The following is a 21,206-nucleotide window of genomic DNA, read 5'->3' on the forward strand; positions in this document are numbered from 1 at the left end:
ATTTAATAACTTTGAATAACTTTGTGTCATCAGCAAATTTAATTACCATACTAGTTATTCCCATTTCTAGATCATTTATAAATATGTCAAAAAGCAGCGGTCCCAGCACAGACCCCTGTGGAACCCCATTATTTACTCTTCTCCATTGAGAATACTAACCATTTAACCCTACTCTCTGTTTTCTATCTTTTAACCAGTTTTTAATCCACAATAGGACATTGCCTCCTATCCCATGACTTTCTAATTTCCTCAAGTGTCTTTTATCAGGTACTTTGTTTAATGCCTTTTGAAAATCCAGATACACAATATCGACCAGCTTACCTTTATCCACATGCTTATTCACCCCTTCAAAGAAATGTAGTAGATTGGTGAGGCAAGATTACCCTTGACCAAATCCATGTTGGCTTTGTCACATTAATCCATGCTTATGTATATGCTCTGTAATTTTGTTCTTTATAATAGTCTCTACCATTTTGCCCAGCACTGACATCAGGCTTACTGGTTTATAAATTTCCTAGATCACTTCTGGAACCCTTCTTAACAACCCAGTTACATTGGCCACCCTCTAATCTTCTGGTACCATGTTTGATTTACTTATTACTAATAATAGCTGTGCGAGTTCATTTTTAATTCTATCAGTACTCTGGGATGTATACCATCCAGTCCAGGTGATATACTACTCTTCAATTTCTCAAATTGCTCCATTACATCTTCCATGTTTACAGAGATTTTTAAAGCTGCATGTTTAGTTTTCCAGATATTTTATGGTAATACTTCTATATTATTAATTCAGTTTTTTCCCACTGTTTTTATATGTCATCTCGAGTTTGTGATAGCTTGCAATTGAAATATCCTGCATCCAGAAACATTCGGTTTCAACATCAATTTGGCTCTATGTTTTCTTTTCAAGCAGTTGCTATCTGGAATAACTTACCAAGCATGATATGACTAGGTTGAAAACTTTTTTATTTAACAAATATGATCATTAATATTCTGTTTTATTGTATAATTGACTTTGTAATTTTGTAATTTCTTTTTTTGGCTGGGCCTCTTTTTCTGTAAACCACCTGGAACCTCCTGCTGGGATAGAATAGTATACAAGATATGGATTGGATTGGATAGAACAACACATTTATCTAGACCAGTTTTAATCACGTCCCTGATTTAATCAAGGTGCCCTGATTGAGCAGTATCCATCCACTACCATAGTTAGGGTGAACTCCTGGGACCCTGCTTGGGTGGTAGTAGTCAATCTGAGAAGACTACATGGGAGGTGGCAGGAGGAGGACTAACCCATTCCGGGGAAGGAGGGAGTCGTTTCAATATTTTCCAGAGGGTTGGGAAAAAGGAAAGATTGGATTAATATCTAATTAGCATATAATTTGCATGCAACATATAACTTGGGTTAAGACTTATTATAAGCTCTAGGAGAAGGGAAGCAAGACCCAGTGAGCCCTGAGGGGCCTTGGAGGAAGTTCTAGAGCCCGCCGGACTAAATTGAGAATAAAACTGGGTAGTGTCTTGGAACTGGGCATCTCACCCTAAGCAAAGGTAACATTAAACAGGACCTGACGACAAAGGGGCCATAATAGGGTAGAGATAGATTTCTCTTCTATGGAACTGAGAGGGCTTTTGATGGGTGGCTGATTTGGTTTATACCTTCGGATAGGCAGTGGAGTGGAGTGGAGAATATTTGGCCTACACCTTTGGGTAGGCAGTAAATCACACATACTGACTAGGGAAGTCTGTTCCAGACATTTGAAATAGAGTCTGGAGCTGGCAGTAGAGGAGAAGAGTACAGATAAGAGTGACTTAGATTAACAGAGTTTTTGAGGACAGGTGAAGGGAGTGATAAGAGATGAGAGATACTGAGGAACTGCAGAATGAATGCACTTGAAAATCAGTAAGAGGAGTTTGAACTGTATATAAAAATGGATAAGGAGCCAGTGAAGTGATTTGAAGAGAGGGGTTATGTGAGTGCAGCAACACTGGCATAAGATGTCACACACCAGAATTTGTATCCAATACTCAAAAGAGGAAAGAAGAGAACTCTTCAATAATCTCACAAACACTCTTCAATTAAGCTGACAATTTTAAATCGCTCAAAATTCAAACAAAGCTTCTTATATATCAATGTAGTATTGTAAAAAACAGAGGGAAAAAAGCCTCAGAACCAGCCTGCTGATACATTTCAAGTCTTCTAGCAGGCCCTTACAGAGTGGTTCCGATCATCGGCATTAAAAAAAAACCCCTTTGCTTCTTTACGACATTAAATCTATCTGACGTGTTAAACATTTGCTGGTTATACCTTCTTTACATGACTATCAGGCTTATTTTCAAAAGAGAAGGGCGCCCATCTTTCGACACAAATCGGGAGATGGGCATCCTTCTCCCAGGGTCGCCCAAATCGGCATAATCGAAAGCCGATTTTGGACGTCCTCAACTGCTTTCCGTCGCGGGGACGACCAAAGTTCACGGGGGCGTGTCGGAAACATAGCGAAGGTGGGACTGGGGAGTGCTTAACACATGGGCATCCTCAGCCAATAATGGAAAAAAGAAGGGCGTCCCTGACGAGCACTTGGGCGACTTTACTTGGTCCATTTTTTCTTGCGACCAAGCCTCAAAAAGGTGCCTGAACTGACCAAATGACCACCGGAGGGAATCGGGGATGACCTCCCCTTATCCCCAGTGGTCACTAACCCCCTTCCACCCTAAAAAAAACTTACAAATATTTTTTGCCAGCCTCTATGCCAGCCTCAAATGTCATACCCAGCTCCCTGACACAGCAGTATGCAGGTCCCTGGAGCAGTTTTAGTGGGTACTGCAGTGCACTTCAGGCAGGCGGACCCAGGCCCATCCTCCCCTACCTGTTACACTTGTGGTGGTAAATGTGAGCCCTTCAAAACCCACCAGAAACCCACTGTACCCATATCTAGGTGTCCCCTTCACCCCTTAGGGCTATGATAGTGTTGTACAGTTGTGGGGAGTGGGTTTTGGGTGGTTTTAGGGGGCTCATCACCCAAGGTAAGGGAGCTATGCACCTGGGAGCAATTTGTGAAGTCCGTTGCAGTGCCCCCTAGGGTGCCCGGTTGCTGTCCTGGCATGTGAGAGGGGACCAGTACACTACGAATGCTGGCTCCTCCCATGACCAAAGGGCTTGGATTTGATCATTTCTGAGATGGGCGTCCTCGGTTTCCATTATCGCTGAAAACCGGGAACGACCATCTCTAAGGACGACCATCTCTAAGGTCGACCTAAATGTTAAGATTTGGACGTCCCCGACAGTATTATCGAAACGAAAGATGGACGTTCATCTTGTTTCAATAATATGGGTTTCCACGCCCCTTCCCGAGGACGTCCTGCGAGGATGCCCTCAAGAAAACCTGGGCACCCCGTTCCATTATACCCCTCCACGTGTAAAAGAGTGCAAAAACTTAGCTTTTCAAAATGACATGTTACACTGATATATAAGAAGCTTTGTTTTAATTTTGAGGGATTTAAAATTGTCAGCTTCTTTAAAGAGTGTGAGATGAGAGACACACCAGAATTTGAACAGATTGAAGAGGAGACAGGTGATTTAGTGGGACACCTATGAAAAGCAAATTGCAGTAATTTAAGAGTGAAGTGATGACAGTGTGGATAAGGGATTTGGTAGGTGCTCAGAAAGGAAGGGACAAATTTTGGTTATACAGAAAGAAATGGCAGGTTTTAGCAATCTATTAGATTTGTGCAGACAAAGAGAGAGGAGTATTATGAACTGATGAGACAGAGAAGATGAGAGTGCTATCCACAGAAATAGAGAATGGAGAAAAGGAAAGGTGGGTTGAGGGGGAAAAATAAGAAGTTCAGTCTTGACCATGTTCGGTTTCAAATGGCAGTGAGACACCCAGGCAGCAATGTCAGACAAACAAGCTGACTTGGGCCAGGATTCGTTCTGAAATTTCTGATTTGGAGAGACAGATCTAGGAATGATCAACATCACTCGCTTAGGTGATAAGCGAGTTACAAATATAAATATAAATATTCTCCGCCAAATATTATGCTTTGGATAACTATTTTGATTATTACTATATTGCAAACTGGGCACTTTCCTAGGGAGGCAACTAATGTGGATTTGTCTGTTTCTACTAGTTTCAGACCAATTGCTAGTCTACCGTTATTATCAAAACTAATGGGAGCTATTGTTGGACATAGGTTGACCTGTTTTCCTGATAACTTTTCATTGCTCTATGACTCTCCGTTTGGGTTTAGAAGTAATCATAGTACTGAATCATTGCTTATTGTACTTTTATCTAAAATTAGAGATTTTCTGAATCATGGTTCTCAATCATTGTTGTTACAGTTTGATTTTTCTGGAGCATTCGATACAGTAGATCACTCTATTTTACCATCTAAACTTGCAGATTTGGCATTTCAGGTACAGTTTACATTTGGTTCCAAGAGATTTTGGCTAAATGTAGCTATTTTGTGTTGAAAAATGGGGTAAAATCTAAGACTTGGACTTCTGTCTGTGGTATACCGCAAGGTTCACCCCTCTCACCTATATTATTCAACGTGATTATGAGCTCATTGTCTTTACTTACAATTACATGATATTCATCCTATTCCTCAGTAATTGTAAGTAAAGACAAATGTTTGATACAGAAGTTTAGAAAAGCAAATCAGTTGATATGAGATTAATACTATATTACATTTACAGCTACCGCAGTTGATAAATATGTACAACGGATGAATCATGCTGGTATACCGCTATATTATAGCGACCTTTAAACAGCTCCTGAGGACGCCAATGGCGAAACACAGCACTGTGTAGAGCTGCAAGAAAACATTTGCTTAGTATACAGAGAATTCAAGAGAAATTGAGTACATCAGTTTCGATTAATCATTCAGCCAATGTTATTGGCAATTGAGTGAACAAGGATATAATTGGAAGGAATCAACACGGTATAACGGTACAACGGAATTAACATCATTCTTGAAATACATGAACTTTTGAATTACTCTTTGACTGCTGGGATTTCAGAGTACAGACTATGGTTTATATTATATTGATTGGACAAGAATATGGAATAGTAATATAATAACCATTGTTTTGTGAAGAAATATTTTGTGTATGTTTGTTTGTAATCTCATATGAGCTAGACAAAAAAATAGCATAGTAATAAATAGCAATTGTGGATAAAAATATTTATGATTTTTTGCTATATAACTTTGGTGGGATAGTACATAATAGTAGTGCCTCCTTTTAGTTTATTTCTGTTTTATTAGTCAATGCCAGTTCTTCAAACATCAAGAGTTTGGGGCATTCTCTTTGATTCATTGCTGTCCTTGAACCTCAAATAAATAATTTAATGAAAAAGGCATTTTTAAAAGACAGTTAAGGTTGATGCCATCATATTTTTATGAATGGCACTTTGCACTTTTAGTGCAATCGTATGACTTGTCACATGTAGAGGTGTATTTTCAAAGCACTTAGACCTACAAAGTTACTGGAGGCATATTTTCAAAGCACTTTGAAAATATGCCTCCAGTAACTTTGTAAGTCTAAGTGCTTTGAAAATACACCTAAGGGCATCTTTTACTAAGGTGCATTCACGTTTTTATTGCACGCTAAAATTGGGTGTGCGCTAAACATTAGAGATGCCCATAGAAATGCATTCACATCTCTAACATTTAGAACGTGTCTCTTTTTAGTGCACACCTTAGTAAAAGATGCCCTTAGACTTACAAAGTTCCATAGTAACCTATTGAACTTTGTACGTCTAAAGGGTCTGTTTACTAAGCTGCATGGCATTGCTGACACAGCCCATTCAGCTTAGTAAACCCCAGCATAAGTGTTTTGAAAATGAGCCCCGTGGAGGGGCATAATCGAAAGGGACAATCTCGTTTTAATTAGGACATCTTCGCAAAATGTACCCATCCAGGGGCGGGGAAACCCATATTTTTGAAACAAGATGGATGTCCATCTTTTGTTCCGATAATACAGTCAGGGATGCCCAAATCCTGAAATTTGGTCGTCCTTAGAGATGGTTGTCCCTAGACTTGGTCGTTTCTGATTTTCTGCAATAGTGGAAACCAAGGACGTCCATCTCAGAAATGACCAAATGCAAGCCATTTGGTCGTGGGAGGAGCAGCATTTGTAGTGCACTGGTCCCACTGACATGCCAGGACACCAACTGGGCACCCTAGGGGGCACTGCAGTAGACTTCATAAATTGCTCCCAGGTACATAGCCCCCTTACCTTGTGTGCTGAGCCCCCCAAAACCCACTACCCCCAACTGTACACCATTACCATAGCCCTTATGGGTGAAGGGGGCACCTAGATGTGGGTACAGTGGGTTTCTGGTGGGTTTTGGAGGGCTCGCTGTTTCCTCCACAAATGTAACAGATGGGGGGGATGGGCCTCGGTCCGCCTGCCTGAAGTGCACTGCACCCACTAAAACTGCTCCAGGTACCTGCATACTGCTGTGACGGACCTGAGTATGTGTCATGTCCCCTACCTCAATGCAAGCGGCGTCCTCGGGCTGCGCAAGGTCCCGTCGACACACACACTTGACTGGCACTGCCTGAGCCATGTATGTGTAGTCCTCTCTGGGTTTGTTCAGAGAGCGGTGGTTGCAGGCTCCTTGATTGCTTTGCTTCCACCCACCTGGGTCTGCTCTTCCTCTGCCTGGCTTCTCTTGCTTCTCTCCTATTGGTCTTCCGGTTCCTCCTACCCCTGCTCTTGTCCTATGGCTGTGCCCCTTCTCCCTGCTGATGTCAGACACCAGCACTTTATCAGCTGAGCTCTCCCTAGACTCCATGCTTCGGCTTCTACTTTGGTAGGTGTTTCTAACTCTGTAGTCTGCTTCTTATCTACTGGTCCCTCGTTGCTGACTTTGCCTGTACCTGGATTACTCTCTTGCCTGCCGCCTGCCTACTGATTTTCTCCTGTACCTAGATTACTCTTTTGCCTACCGCCTGCCTACTGACTGCCGCTTGTACCTGGATTACTCGCTTGACCTGCTGCCTGCCTGGCCGCCCGCACCTAGGGGCTCAACGTCTGGGGAACGGCGGTCAGCGCAGGTGAAACCCGGGGTTGTCCAGCCACCAAGCAGAACCTGGTCTGAGTACTGGGCTCAGCAGCGCTCTACTTGGTACAAGAACTCACAAGTCTGACAGTATGATATCTGAGGCTGGCATAGAGGCTGGCAATCAATATTTTTACAGATGTTTTTTGAGGGTGGGAGGGGGTTAGTGACCACTGGGGGAGTAAGGGGAGGTCCGATTTATGTCGAAAGATGGGCGTCCTTCTCTTTCAAAAATGAGCCCAATAGTAACCTATGGAACTTTGTAAGTCTTTGGAAATGAGCCCCTTATATTACTGTAAGTTGGTTTATATTAGGTTACCAAAGAAATAATTGGATAGGCTGCAATTACTTCAAAATACTGCTGCTAAAATGATTTTCTGTAGTAAACAATATGATAGGGTTATCCCTTTATTAATCAATTTACATTAGCTACCTGTTAATTCAAGAATTATCTATAAGGTTTTCTGTCTGGTATTCAAATCATGGTCTGGCATCCATATATTTGCATGATTTGCTCTTTTGTTCTTTATCTCAATTAACATTTAAATGTAAGAGCAATAATACTCTTCTTTATCCTCCAGTACAATGTTTATTATAAAAAAAAACAATAATGATTGATCTTATTTTTATTTAGCTGCTTTCTACTGAAATTGTTTGCTGCAGGATTTAAGAATTGAGAGCTCATATTATTTTGTTAAAATCTTAAAACATTCCTGTTTAATGAATATCTAATTGTTCAGCCTGAGTAGATACATGTTAATTGTGTCTATTTGTTAAATGATGGCTTAAATAATTAGTGCACTTGATGTAATGGGTTTATGCTTGTATCGCTGATATTTGATGTATTAATTTTATTTCTGTACACCACTTTGAACCTGCAAGGGATTTGGCAGTTAATAAATGCAAGATTCAATTAGTAAATAAATAAAGATGATACTGAAAACCATGGAAGAAGGTCAGAGCATCAAAGGAATAAATATATAAAGAAACAAGAACAAGTCTCAAATAGGTCCCTAAGGTACACTTATTCATAGTGGGAAAGCAGTGGAGTAGGATCTACCAGAACATACAAAAAAAAGTGTGATGGGAGCAGTGGTGTGCTGGTAAATTTTTAACAACAGGCTCACTCCCCGGTCCATCTATGCACCCCCCAACCACCTCTGCGCTCCCCAAATTGCAAAGCTGGCTATACCCGGGGAGAGAGCCTGAGTGGGGGCAATGCATTACTCTCTCCAGGGAAAAAAAATTTAAATGCATCCAGGTTCCGATCTAATTCATGTTTAATGTGGGATAAAAAATGCCATAAATAAGTAAATAAATAGATAGAAACTCTGAACGTTGAGCACCTGATTCCTATAACATGATGTCTATTTTAGAAGCCATGTACCAAGACAAAAAAAAAAATCTCTGCACCAATAACAGGGCTAGGTGTGCCTACAACCAGCCTCTCCAAATGACAGACTGATTTCGATTAATAACAAATTACTACCCTTATTATACTTCCTCTGTGTACATCCCTATGCACAAGCTGGCGGCATTTTTAAAAATTTAATTTTTTTACAGTACCCTTCCCACCCCACCTCACCTCATCTACCTATTACAGAACTCCTTCCCGCTCCCCACTCCCCCAAGCCGAAGGGTCCCTGGTGGTCTAATGGATTCTTCGGGGCAGGAAAGATAGCCAGTCTTTCCTGCCTGCTGTCAGTGCTGACCTTCCTACAGCTGCTTCTTCTTTAAAATGGCCACCAAGACTTACAAGGGCAGCCTCGCAAGACTTCAGCAAAAGTCTCGCGAGGCCGTCCCTTAAAGTCTCAGCCGCCATTTTAAAGAGCAATACTGTGCAGGAGGATCAGCGCCAGCAGCAGGCAGGAAAGACTGAGGATCTTTCCTGCCCCATAAGACTCCACTAGACCACCAGGGACACTGCCTTCAGGGTGTACGCTGGGAGTCTGACCCTGTAGCTCGGGAGTGGGATGAGATGCAAGCCGGCTCGCAAGATGCCAAAAACTTTTACAACCGGCTCTTGCAAACCAGTGTGAGCCGACTCCAGCACATCACTGGATGGGAGAGATATGAAGAAACTCAAGACAGAACAAAGTCCCATAATCCAAGTGAAGACAGTGTATCAAGGAGTTGGTGGTGATCAACAGTGTCAAAATTAACAGATAGGTCAAGAATGATGGGAATTGATGAAAGACTCTTTGATGTGGCCAGGAACAGGTCAATGGAGAAGTTGTCAAGGACTGTTTCTGTTGAATGTAGAGGGAGAAATTTGGAATATAGTTGATCAAGCATAGCTTGAGATGAAAGAATTGAGACAATGGTGGTAAACAGCACATTCAAATAGTTTGGATAAGATAAGGAGGAGAGAGAAGGGACACTAGTTGGAGGAGAGAGATGGGACAATAGTTGAAAGGGCATGTAGGGTCAAGTGAAGGTTTTTGAGAAGTGGTGTAACCACAGCATGTTTACAGGCATCAGAAGCAGTTGCAGTAGAAAGTAATTGAATGAGGATATTGCAAATAGAAGAGATAACAGTAAGGGAAATAATGCTAAGTACATGGGTGGGAGGGAATGCGATCAGAGGAACAGATAGTGAATTTAGAGGAGGATAGAAGATGTGCAGTTTCCTCGTCAGTAATTTTAGGAAAGGTACAAACGGTGGCAGAGGTTGAAGGAAGATTGTGAGAATGAAGTGGAGGAAGAGGAGATGGAGGTGGAGAAAAAGCTAATCTTGTGAACATTGTCATGGAAGGTTCTGAGGAGAAAGTGAAGCGGGCGGCTGGAGGGAGTTTGAAAATAGAATTCAGTGTGGCAAAGAAATGGCGAGGTCTGGAACAAAGAGAGTTTGTCAAAGAGTTTAGTAGTCTTGTTTGGGGAGTGCAAGAGGGGAACAAAAGGAGGTAAGCAAAAATGTAAAATGCAAGAAGTCAGCATGGGCACAGAATTTCATCCAGCGGTGCTCAGCACAGCGGGAAAAGGAATGTAAGTAGCAGATTCTGGAGGTCAGCCAAAGCTAGGGTATGGCACATCTTACAGAACAGGGAATGGAAGGAGTGAGAATGTCTAGATCAGAGAAGAGAAGTGTTATAGGAACATCAGACTTGGATATCACAGTGGTTGTGAAGAGGTAAAACACTAGTGGAGACAGTGCAAGGATCAATAGCCTGAAGATTTCTAAATGTGTTGGTGGAGATTGGACAAGATTGAGGGGTAGGTGATTATCAAGCTTATTTTCGAAAGTAATCGCCGGCCATAAATCGGGAGATGGACGGCGATCTCTCAAAAGCGGCCAAATGGGTATAATCAAAAGCGGCTCTTTTGACAGCTTCGCCGCTTTCCTGTTGCCGCGCCGGTGAAAGTTCAAGGGGGCGTGTCGGTGGCGTAGTGAAGGTGGGACATGGGCGGGCATGGGAGTGGCTACCAGATGACCGGCTTTCACGGATAATGGAAAAAAAAAAGCAGCGTTTAGCAGTATTTCGACGGGTTTACTTGGTCCTTTAATTTTCACGACCAAGCCTCAAAAAGGTGCCCCAACTGACCAGATGACCACTGGAGGGAATCAGGGATGACCTCCCCTGACTCCCCCAATGGTCACCAACCCCCTCCCACACTAAAACAATAAAAATAAAAACCTTTTTTGCCAGCCTGTATGTCAGCCTCAAATGCCGTACCCACCTCCATGACAGCAGAATGTGTTCTATCCTCTGACAGCCTTTCCCTGGTTCTGATGTGGCTCTCGGATGAGTGTGACACCTTTTCTGTTAGGTGCACTGCAGAGTCACATCAGCAATGCATTGTGGTGGGTGTAGGGTAGTGGGCTCTACTCCCATGGTGCTTTTCCCCCTGCTAACTGGGTCAGTGTGTGTCCAGTTTTGTTTCTGGTAATCCATGAGGTAGTGGCCATTTTTGTAAGCCAGTTTTAGATCCCTTTCATGTGTTACCCACGTTAGAGAACTTAGTTATTACCTTGAATGTTGCTGAAAGAGGGCATTGTACAAAAAACAGAAGAAACTAGTCCTCGCAAAAAATTGACAATAACACAAAACAGCGAAGATGACCCCACAAAAAAGGGAAACATAAACAATAAAAAAATAAAAACACAAGTATAAAAAAAAATTAAAAAATGATAAAAATAAAAGGTAAAAAATTAAAATTAAAAAAAAGTAAAAAAAACTCAAGACAACACACAAAAAGATAAAAATCCAAATTTTATTGAAAGGTGATATGACTCGACACAGCTGTGTTTCGGCCCAACTGGCCTGCGTCAGGAGTCTTTACACCATGTATGTGTTCTCTTGTTGTTTGGAAATCTATATGGAATGTTCTGTCAAACGGAACCTTATTAAACAAGCTGAACCTTTATAATCATACTGTGTAAACAGTCTTTCAAACAGTCATTACAAAGATCTTCGAACTCAAGACATCAAACGCTGTCTGTAACAACTGGAGAAGCTAAAGTGAGCATCTCACTCAAAGCTTCTCCAGTTGTTACAGACAGCGTTTGATGTCTAGAGTTCGAAGATCTTTGTAGTGACTGTTTGAAAGACTGTTTACACAGTATGATTATAAAGGTTCAGCTTGTTTAATAAGGTTCCGTTTGACAGAACATTCCATTCTGCCATCTCTGACCTACTGCTAATCTCAGTACCAGGGAGACTCTTTGCCAGTGGGGCACAACCTCTGATCTGCAGTTAACTGTGAGTAAACGTGCTTATTCAAATAAAGGACTTTTTCAAAGAGTCTTCAGGTGTCAACTGGTGTGCCAAGGTTATACAGCAGCAACAAGTCCTAGAGGCCTGCATGTATGCAGGTCCCTGGAGCACTTTTAGTGGGTACCGCAGTGCACTTAAGCAGGGCTGCCGAGAGCCGGAGCCGGGCCCGGGACAAGACCGCCCCCGCCCCCCCACCCAAGGTCGCCGCCCACCCGAGATCACTGGGCCCCGCCTACCCGAGGTCACCTCCCACCCGAGTGCTGGGCCCCTCCGCCGCCCACCCACCCGAGGTCGCTGGGCCCCCCTCCACCCGCTATCGGGCCGGGCCCTCGGAACTAACCTTAAGCCTCCTTTCACTTCGCAGCAAGCAGCAAGCAGTGGCAGGGCAGACCTCTCCTCCTTCCTTCCGTGCCCCACCCTCGCGGACGTTACGTCAGGCAAGGGCGGGACATGGAAGGAAGGAGTGACCTGACCTGCTGCTGCTTGCTGCGAAGTGAAAGGAGGCTTAAGGTTAGTTCTGGGAGTGACGGAGAGCGGGTCAGGCGACGACAGAGGGCAGGCCAGGCGGCGGCGCTGGGCCCCCCTGGAGGCCCAGGCCCCGGGACTTTTGTCCCCCCCTGTCCCCCCCTCTCGGCGGCCCTGCACTTAAGGCAGGTGGACCCAGGCCCATCCCCCCTACCTGTAACACTTGTGCTGGTAAATGGGAGCCCTCCCAAACCCACTATACCCACATGTAGTTGCCCCATTCACCCCTAAGAGCTACAGTAGTGTTGTACATTTGTGGGTAGTGGGTTTTGAAGGGGGGTGTGGGGGGCTCAGCACCCAAAGTAAGGGAGCTATGCATGTGGGAGCTTTTTTCTGAAGTCCACCGCACTGACCCCTAGGGTGCCCAGTTGGTGTCCTGGCATGTCAGGGGGGCCAGTGTACTACGAATGCTGGCTCCTCCCATGACCAAATGCCTTGCATTTCGCCGGGTTTGAGATGGCCGGCAGTTTTTTCCATTATTGCTGAAAAACAAAACTGGCGATCTCAACACCGGTGAACTCTGGCATTTGGCCGGGCTAAACCGTATTATCGGAAAAAAAGATGGCCGGCCATCTTTTTTGAAAATACGGTTCCGGCCAGCTGTTGCGCCGCCGCCAAAATAGATCGCCGGCGATCTATTTCGCCGGCGATGTTTGATTATGCCCCTCCATGTGTGAAAGTTATCAGATGATGGTCAGGGAGGGGAGGAATTGAGGTGAAGAAATTAGATAGTAAGCAGTTGAAGAAGAAGAAACGATCAAGTCAATGGCCATGCTGGTGAATAGGAGTAGTGGAGCATAGTTGGTGATTGAATGAGGATGTTAAAGCAAGAATCTTAAAGGCATAGGAGTCAGAGGGTCATTAGTATGAATGTTAAAGAACCCAAGAATAAGGGAAGAGGATGATGTTTTGAGAAAGAAGGAAAGCCAGGAGTCAACCTCCTGCTTGAAATTTGTCTTTTTCAGTTTATGTATCAATACAGAACAGGAGGTTGAAATCAATAAACAATTAGAAATGTCACTGTGTGCTGAACAGAACAACATCTTATAAATTAATCTGTGCACCTAATCCTTTTCACTCTACTGGAAGTGAGCTGGCTGTCCGGTGCTTGAAACCCTGCCACAGCACTGATTGCGCACTGCCGGACTTTGTACCTAGCTTCATCTTAAAAAGATAGTTAGTAAACAGAGAGAGTAGCAGATGCCTTTTATTGCAGCTCTTTGTGCAACAATTTTCTATTTAAAGGTCAGGGATATGTCCTTCAAATTGGCTGTTGCTGCTTTGGATAGGTAAAGATCCTTCTCTACCCCCTGGAAGCTATGAAAAGTGCCTATAGAGCAGCAGCACCTTGCTGGCAGGAGTCTGGCATGGAATAGAACCCAGGAGTCTTGAGGGGCAGTATGCAGTACTGCTGAGTCAGAAGACCAGTCTAAAGAATGCATTTATTTAAAAAAAAGTTTACGTTTTACTTCTGTTGTGTAAAGCATCTGCATGCCATGTGAATGCACAGCAGTACTTGCTGATGAGTCAAGCATAAATGGTCATGCAAATCTTGCACTGTTATATGCCTGTATCACTCCATAGATTTTCTATATTTCAGCTACTGAGTGCAGCAATTCTGATGCCATGTGGGACCCAGCTGACAAAAACAGCATTCAGATGCAGATATTTTACATTTTCTTGTGCAGAATTGCCCTATGAGTGACAACAGGAGCATCATTATCCAGCCTAATGGTATTGCCTGCACTGGAGCCTCTAGTACACAGGGAGGTTGATCTTCCTTGGGTGGCTGAAACCTGACCACTGATGCTAGCATTCCTAGCTGCAGGATTTGGTCCTTGCCCCACATGTCGTTAGTGGGGGACTTTAAAAAATAGCCCAGTCACTGAGTAGGAAAGGGATTTTCACTGCTATCCAGCCTAGTTGTACTGCTTGTGCTGACAGTTTTGGAGAACCAGGGATCGATCTTCAGCAGAAGAAAGGAGGTGTTGATGCCTCTGTTCAGGTCATTGGTGAGGCCCCACCTGGAATATTGTGTTCAGTTTTGGAGGCCGTATCTTCTTATAGATGTAAGAAGACTTGAATTGGTCCAGAGGAAGGCGACAAAAATCATATTGGGATTGTGCCAAAAGACGTGTGAGAAGAGACTGGAAGACCTGAATATATATACTTTAGGGGAGAGGAGGAACAGGGGAGATATGATATAGACATTTAAATACTTGAAAGGATTTGAGGTTGCGGGGTGGTAGACTTAGGAGTAATGTCAGAATATTTTTTTTCAGAGAGGGTGGTAGATGCTTGGAATGTCCTCCCGAGGGAGGTTTTGGAGAAGAGAACTGTGGCGGAATTCAAGGTGGCATTTGATGAACACAGGGGATCTCTAATTAGAAAATGAATGGTATAAAAAACAAAGCTTAAAGGTTTGCATATGTGTTTACATTACTACTACTACTACTATTATTTAGGATTTCTATAGCGCTACAAGGCGTATGCAGGGCTGCACAAACATAGAAGAAAGACAGTCCCTGCTCAAAGAGCTTACAATCTAATAGACAAAAAATAAATAAAGTAAGCAAATCAAATCAAATTAATGTGAACGGGAAGGAAGAGAGGAGGGTAGGTGGAGGCGAGTGGTTACAAGTGGTTACGTGTCAAAAGTTTACATGTCAAGTGAAACTTAGATAGCAACTCTGGCTATATCAACTAAGGCCAGTTCTGTTCTGGCTTGTATGGTCTGAGTCCCACATATGGCAATCCGGCCTAGGTTGGGCTGTAGAGAGCTTCTATAGAAACTCCATTAATTTGGAATGTGAGGACAGTGCCAGGCAGACTTTATGGTCTGTGTCCCGCAAATGACAAGATGGATTCACATAGGCTTTTGACGGCAACTCCTGTAGTTGTAACATAAGGATAAAGCCGGGCAGACTTCTACTGTCTATGTCCCTGAAACAACAAAGAAAGACCATGATCAAGTATGTAATATCACGTTCATTTGTTGATTCAATCTACAATTGAGAATGAATAAGACTGTTGGGCAGACTGGATGGACCATTCAGGTCTTTATCTGCCGTCACTTACTATGGGTGTTCTTCTCCTAAGGGCGCCCAAATCGGCATAATCGAAAGCTGATTTTGGGCGTCCTCAACTGCTTTCCGTCGCAAGGATGACCAAAGTTCAAGGGGGCATGTCGGCAGTGTACCGAAGGCGGGACGGGGCAAGGTTAAGAGATGGGCGTCCTCGGCCGATAATGGAAAAAAGAAAGGTGTCCCTGATGAGCATTTGGCCGACTTTACTTGGTCCCTTTTTGTTCATGACCAAGCCTCGAAAAGGTGCCCAAACTGACCAGATGACCACCGGAGGGAATAGGGGATCACCTCCCCTTACTCCCCCAGTGGTCACCAACCCCCTCCCACCCAAAAAAACAAATTAAAAAACAATTTTTTCCAGCCTCTATGCCAGCCTCAAATGTCATACCCAACTCCATCACAGCAGTATGCAGGTCCCTGGAGCAGTTTTTAGTGGGTACTGCAGTGCACTTCAGGCAGGCGGACCCAGGCCCATCCCTCCTACCTGTTACACTTGTGGTGGTAAATGGGAGCCCTCCAAAACCCACCAGAAACCCACTGTACCCACATCTAGGTGCCCCCTATTACACTTTAAGTGCTATGGTAGTGTTGTACAGTAGTGGGTAGTGGGTTTTGTGGGGCTTAGCACATAAGGTAAGGGAGCTATGCACCTGGGAGCAATTTGTGAATTCCACTGCAGTGCCTCCTAGGGTGCCTGGTTGGTGTCCTGGCATGTGAGAGGGGACCAGTGCACTACGAATGCTGGCTCCTCCTACAACCAAATGGCTTGGATTTGGTCATTTTTGAGATGGACGTCCTCGATTTCCATTATTGGCGAAAACCAAGGCCACCCATCTCTAAGGTCGACCTCAATGTCAAGATGGTCGACCTAAATGTTGAGATTTGGCTGTCCTCGACCGTATTATCGAAACGAAAGATGGACGCTCATCTTGTTTTGATAATACAGGATGCCCGCCCCTTCGCCGGGGCGTCCTTAGAGATGGGTGCTCTTCAAGATGGGCGCCCAGTTCATTTATGCCCCTCCACGTTACCTATTTCAATCACACCTAAGTCACAAAAAGGTGCCCTAAATGACGAGGTGACCACTGGAGGGATTAAGGCACGACCCCCTCCCCCCATTACTCCTTCATTGATCACTGACCCCCTCCCACCCCCTAAAGGCAGCTTCAGATGTTATGGCCAGTCCTATTAGAGCAGCAAGCAGGTCCCCGGAGTAGCCTGGTGTTTGTTGCAGTACATTGTAGAGAAGGGGACCCAGGCCCAAATCCGACTCTAACTAGTACACTTGTGGTGGAAAGTGTGAGCCATGCAAAAACCACCAAAAACCTACTGGACCCACATATAGGTGACACCTGCAGCCATAAGGGCTATCGTAGTTGTGTACAGTTGGATACAGTAGGTTTTTGGTTAAGTGCCGCTGAATATCCTGGGAAACCAGTTGAGTGGAGTTTAAGCGAGCAGGAGCCTCTCCGTTCTGCTTAAACCCTGTTGAATATCGACCTCCTAATTCTTAAAGTTACATGACTTATGCATTGCTAAAATGCACTACCAGTAGCATGCATTAATAAATATTATTTACCATGGGTCCTATATGATGCAGAGAGACCATATTCATGATCTATCACAATATCTTACTTTTATAAATCTAATCCTATCTTTCTAATAAGTCATCATTTATGGCAATTTCAGTCATAAATATCCAGTGGGAAATGAGGTTCTTGGTCATTTCCAATGAATAGGAAAACCAGAGCTGCAAAGAGTGATGGAAGCTGAAATGCACCTCCCATGTGTGACATTATTAGTGTACACATTTGCTACTTGTTTAACTCTTTTTCTCCAAAGATGTGCTTTGATAACTTACGGACCACCATTCATTTTATATGTATTTGTAAGTTGCTACATCTCTAACCAGATTCATTTTACTTTTTGCTTTTGGTCATCATGCACTTATCTGAATCTGTCAGCATAATGTTTTTCTCTGTTAAGGACAACATTTTATGTAATAGGCTCTGTAACCTGGTTTGATCTCATTTCCAGTTTTAATGGCTTCCTTACAGTGTCTGGAGAGACCTTTTACAAAGTCTTTTTGCCTTAATTTGCTCATTCCATTGTAAGGGCAAATATATTACTATGCATGTAATAATGTTACATTTTACTTACTACATCTTGAATATTGATTCATTACAAATAGCAGCTCTTAAATAGGTTCATTTTGCTATAAGTGATAGTGTCTGTTGTCAACAGTTTGTATGCTGGCTAGTTTGTACATGCATAACAGAGATGGCAAGGGTGAGGCATCCCACAAAGGGAGGTTTACTGCCCCAAAGAGTGAAACTGAAGGCCAGAGAGTGAGAATTTTCCAATGGTGCATCTGAGCTATAAATCTAGAAAGATTTAAGTGTAGTATTGCTTTGCCAATGAAAAATGTAGCATAAAATATTTGCTTTTCTTTGGTATCTGTAAAAGGATACAGAAGAGTTGGAGAAATATTAGGACAATTTTCAAAGGAGTTTGCCCAGTGTCTAAAACCAGGTACATTACAGCATGTTTATTTAAGTACAGGGGAAAAGGATGGGGCAAGAAGAAGAAAATTGTGCAGGATGGTGAGCTCAGATTTCTACTACTAGTAATACTACTTAGGCTTTCGTCTCATAAAAGCAGAGATCAGGATCAGTGCACTGAGGCTGGAATGAGTGAAACAAAGGGCTCAAAGAATGTGAGAGTGAGGAAGCCTTCAAATGAGTATGGTACACACCTAATGGGTGGGACTTGTCATCTCTGGCTTAAATAAATGCATTTCAGAAAAGCTAAAGGAGAAACAGTGAGCTGTGGGCTAAAGGGGAGGCCAGGCCCTGCAGTCCAAGGTAAGGAATGAGCCAACAGCACTCACAGCAGAAGCAACAGCAGGGCAAGGAACCCAAGCCCCACCAACAGAAGTATGGAGGGAGTTGGCAAAGGTAGTCACAATGAGTCATGGGTGACAGGGAGATCTGGCCTTCCCTCCAGAAAGAGGGAGGCAGCAGTGGCAGGTTATAAGAAATTGGGAGGGGGAGGGGATAAAGAGTATAATGTGTAAAAGGGAAGAGGAAGAGAGGGAAGGGGAAGGGAGAGGGTACAGAAAATGAAAAGGAATGGGGAGGAGGAGGAGGAGAAGGAACATGGTGGAAATGGGTGGGGAAAAGTGTTCTACCTACACCTCCATCCCCACCCACACTCACACCGAGGACCAGCCTCCCAACATACTCCATCTTCCAACTCCCACATACCTCCATGAACTAGGGTTCGTGCTGAAGACCTGTTTTTGTAGAATCTACAGCTGGGATTTCCAGCCTCTCTTCCTTGCCTTCGCAGCAAGGTCTTCTAGCCCTAGAGTGCCTCCAAGTTCTTGTCATGTTCCAGTTTCTGCCTTGTTCCTGCTCCATCCTTGTTCCAGTTTTTGCCTTGCCTGTCTTGCCCTGGACCTTGCCTACCTTGCCTTGGACCCAGCCTGCCTTGCCTCCAGACCTTGCCTTGCCAAGCTCCAATTCTGTCTTGTCTCCAAGTCCCTGCCAAGCTCCAGTTCTGCCTTGTCTCTGAGTTCTTGCCAAGCTCCAGTCTTGTCTACGAGCTCCTGCCAAGTTCTGGTCCTGCCTTGTCTCCAAGTTCTGGCCAATCTCCTGTCCTGTCTTGTCTCCATGTTCCTGCCAAGCTCCAGTCCTGCCTTGTCTCCATATTTCTGCCAATTTCCAGTCCTGCCTCTAGTCCCAGCCTTGTTTGTCTTGTCTCTTGTCTTGTCTGGTCCTGTTCGGTCTCATCTGGATCCAGTTCTTGCCCTGCCTTGTCTTGCCTTATCTGGATCTGGTTCTAGCTAGGCAGAAGCAATTTGACTTTAAGCATTTTGCACTGCATTTTTGGAGAATCCACTTTGTCCCCAAGAAATGACGTTCAGAGGTCTGACCTAAAACGACCCCTGAAAAATGCTGTGTGTAGGGTCACTTGTGTTGCCTCTTTGCTACATTGTGGATTATCATTGTTTTTTTTGGCAAATAAACTTTTGAGGAACTCCTAATTCATATTTGCCTCTGTCTTTTGGACTGTTTCATTCTTCCACTCTTGTGTTGTTCTTTGACTTTTTTTGTGGAAGCTGTGCGGACCCTTTTTTTGTCTGGGTCCAGTTAAGAACATAAAAACATAAGTATTGCGAGCTGTCATGAGAGGTCACCGCAGCCATTTTGCAAAGGTGTCAAAATGGGCAGGAGTGAGGGGGCTCTGCTCCTGCACCCAACAACCACCACTGAACCACTAGGGATTAAGGTAGGCCTGGGGGGCCCTGCATGGACTCTGGGAGGGTTTAGGGGGGTGGGTGGCATTTGCGGGGGGAATGGTTTGTGGCTAGGGGTTGGGATGGAAAGAGTGAGGGGATGTGAAGTGAAGGGGGCTCAGGGGCTTCAATTAAAAAAAAAAAACAACAACATGCGGGTCCCAGTCCAATATTCAGCTGGGGCCCACATAAGCTTAAGCCGGTGAATTTAGGACAGCTGTCCTAAATTAACCAGCTTGAGCTTATACAGGCGGCAACTGAATATTGCCAGCACCCGCATAAGCCCCAGCTCGACCCCAATATGCCCCCTGGCCCTTCCCTGACCGGCCACTTTTTTGGGGGCCGGTCAGAGGCAATATTCAGCAGCATTGCCCTGTTTACTGCCACTGAATATCGACGGTTAGGTGGGGACAGGCAATATAAGCGGGCCACAGTTTCTCCAGCCCACTTAAATCACTCTGAATATTGGCCCCTCTATAGTAACTATAAACATAGTAAAACTACAGGTGAACAATGAGGGAAAGCATGCAGAGCATGGCTCATGGAATTCTTTCTGGCCTCCCTGTATATGTGTGTGTTATCTGTAAGAAGTGCTCACAAAGTAATATAGCAGAACATTTTTGTTCATGTCAACTTCAGTCCTTAGAGGGGAACATTGCTCCAACTTCTCCTTCTCTCCATCTTCCTCACCCCCCCCCACAACAAGATTAGTACCTTACCTCCCTCCTCCAGAGCGGTGATACTTCAACCGGCACAGCACCAAAAGCATTGAAGCTGGAAGGCATGAGGCCTTGAGCATGAAATAGGAAGTTTGGAGGGGGAGGGATGCTGAAGGACCCGCACTCACCAGCTTATATGCTTTTGGTGCTGCGCTATTTGGAGTATCATTTTCCCAGGGAAAGGAGGTAGGGCACTAAGCATGTCGCAGGGAATGGGGAAGTGGACAGAAGTGGTGGAGACTATGGGGGATGGGAGGAGAGAAATGCTGGGCACCATAGTGGAGGGAGATAGGGAAGGATACTGGATGCTACAGGAGGGGGTGACTATGGGATGGTAGGTAAGGGGAGATGCTGGAGCTAGGGGCAGAGCATGCGTGCGGTTAGGGAGGAGCTTGCCCCCCCAGACAAAAAGGAGTTCCACTGCCCCTATTCTAAGTGGACTGCTTCAAACAGACCTTTTGAAAGTTAACACATCACATCACCCCAGGACCCCGTGGTCTCAATCTTCAAATGTCAAAGCAAAAAAATTGATTTTCAAACCAGTCTTAAACCTATTCACAGTAAACCTGAGAGAGGTTGAGAAGAATTAAGCGGTGATTGTTGTGAGAACGGAGAAGCCAGGCTGGGACATAAGGAATTGCTAGTTTAGCCAAATAATCTGACAGACTTGTATGAAGTGTTTTGCAATTCAGCATAAAAATAAGAATCTTAAATCAATTCTAAATTCATTAGGTAACCAATGAAGTTTGGAAAGCAACAAGGAAATATGATCCCTTCTTTTAGTGCGACAT

The sequence above is a fragment of the Microcaecilia unicolor genome, chromosome 2 (assembly GCF_901765095.1).
Source record: "Microcaecilia unicolor chromosome 2, aMicUni1.1, whole genome shotgun sequence".
In the NCBI taxonomy this organism is placed as follows: Eukaryota; Metazoa; Chordata; class Amphibia; order Gymnophiona; family Siphonopidae; genus Microcaecilia; species Microcaecilia unicolor.